Source organism: Cariama cristata, unplaced genomic scaffold (genome assembly GCF_000690535.1).
Source record: "Cariama cristata isolate BGI_N322 unplaced genomic scaffold, ASM69053v1 scaffold8686, whole genome shotgun sequence".
Taxonomy (NCBI): Eukaryota; Metazoa; Chordata; class Aves; order Cariamiformes; family Cariamidae; genus Cariama; species Cariama cristata.
The window spans coordinates 143527-145950 of NW_009622683.1; positions in this window are offsets into that span (position 1 = coordinate 143527).

Consider the following 2424-nt stretch of genomic DNA (forward strand, 5'->3'; position numbering starts at 1 on the left):
AAGTGTCTTTAAAATACAGAACACATACTTGTAAAAGCAATGATTTTTAAAAGGGTAACGTGACATGAGCCTAATCTTTCCTGTTTAATCAGCAGACAGAGCAAATGGGATATAACATGACTGCCCGCATCCTCTGTGATGAGCTCAGACAGAAAGCTGATATGGAACATTTTGGTGGAGGGGATAAAAAAAGGGAAACAAGAATTATGCACAAAGCACAGTTCTGTTATCAGGATGATTAAAGCCATTTACTGTAAAATAACAGCCTTCCAGATCCTCTCAATATCCTGAACTCATTCTGCTGTTCTGTGGTAATTAGATGGGTTTCAAATGTTGTAAAATATAAGCCTGTTATGGAAAAAAGTTCTGCTAATCAAGATGTCTCGGAGTATTTGGTACAAGTTTTCATCTCTATTCCTTCTAACAGCTGTAGGATGAGGGGAGGCAATGGAGCTTTGCAAAAACATAACTAATACTTCTGTCACTCTAATTTGTTAGAGCTTAAACCAAAACATTGAAGAACAGAAAATTCTGTAAGAAACAAGATGGAGTAGCTGCCAGAGATGCGAGGAAAATGAGAGTTCTGTATGAATTCTGATTTCAAGGAGCAGGAACATGCTTCTATGTGCATGTGTCTGTGTTCAGGTCCTTTGGGATGGGTAGAGGTGTGAGCATGAACCTCCTGCAGCCCCAAGGAGAGTTCACCCAGCTCCTGGTTTAAACAGGAGGAAGGATCAGAGCTGTCACTAGCACCTGTTTTAGATCTTCCCCTTCACTTCTTTTGCTTTCTTTACAAGTCAGAGCTTGCGAAGGCAACTTTCTGGTGGCTAAATGGTTACATGGTTTTTACTTTAGTTTATTTTATCAATTTTTTTTTCCAGGTTTTCCTAGTCCCTTGAAGCATCAAACCATTGGTCAATGGCTATTGACTACAGTTCCATTTTATTTACTCTGTCATTCACTTCACTGCTCTGAATCTCTTTGCGAACACTGTCATCTGCTGCTTTCTGCAACGTGATAAGGAGACAGAACTTCCCCTCCACCGCCCCTGCTCCCCAGCTCTTACTGGTGAGCTGGGCTGTCACCATGGAGCGCACAGCATGACGGCTCTTTGGTGCAGGGCCATGTCACCACCCCGGCCGTGTTTCAGAGTTGCTTTCCCAGGTCATTGACTCCTGCTCAGGAGTTTCGGTCAGCAGCTCAGAATTACAGTACGTCTCGGGGCTCTGGAAGGTTAGTTTTCCTCCTTGGGTTTTGACAATGATTTTTTATACTTAACATTTTGAGACATTTTTAAAAAAATACACGTATACTGAATGCTAAAACCCAAACTGACGATTTGGGCATTGATGTCAGGACCCTGAGGGCACTAACAGCCCTCACTGTCCCTGCCCAGACTCCTCTAGGCCTCCCCCCACCCTGCCCATTGCCCAGGAGCCCCACTTTGGCTCAGCCCAGGGCTGTCGGTCCCTGCCCTGGTGACACCGCAGAAGTGCCAGTCTCCAGCCCCACCTCTGGCCCTGCCTCCTGGATGGACCTCGACCCTACGCTGTGGGTCACCTGCCTCCAGGATGGACTCCGTGGATGTACCCAACAGCTGTGTCTCCAGCCCCCTCTCCTTTGGCTCCTGGCTGGGTACCTTGGGTGGACATCAGATCTAGTTCATCCCCTCACAACGTCGGGGCTGTCAATGGACCCTGCTAGAGCAGGACCCTGCTCTGCCTGCCCTGCCTGCGCCCTGTGGGACTGCAGCCAGATTTTCCAGGCTGAAGGCTTGATATGCCTGTCAGTCTGTGCCTCCCTTGTTTTTACATCTTTTCTTAAGCGTCAGTTATCATTTGCATCAAAGGTACCGTACAGGGTTAGATGGACCTTGGCATGATACATCTGTTCTAGCGTGAGTGAATGAAGGAAAGTGAATTTCTGAAACAGATTCATTATTCATTCAGAAGGACATAGTTTTAACATAATTTCTGTTCAAGTGGAAAGCTGCCTTTTTTTTTTCTTCTTCTCTTTTATTCAGAAGATTACTTACCTTGACGTTTTCACTAGAACAAGTATTTTGAACATTTCAGCATGGATTCTTGTAACACTTTGAGTTGAGACTACTGAATAACTTTCATTAATAAATTAAAACCAGTAATCTTAATAATCAGATGTCTGAGATGGAATTAAATGAGCCAGAAAAGAACATCATAGCATATCAACTACATTTTCCAAAACAAAAATGGAAGAAAAATTGAGCTACAGGATCATATTGTGGTGTTAAAAATACCAATATTGACAACAATTTCCCAGTACATTCCATTGTCGGGGGGGGGAATGTCATTGGCAGAACTATTTTGAGAATGGTTCCTGTTGATTTAGACAGACTTGCTTTCCTAGACTGGTGGTGAAAGCAAGAATAATTTACACTCATACTTA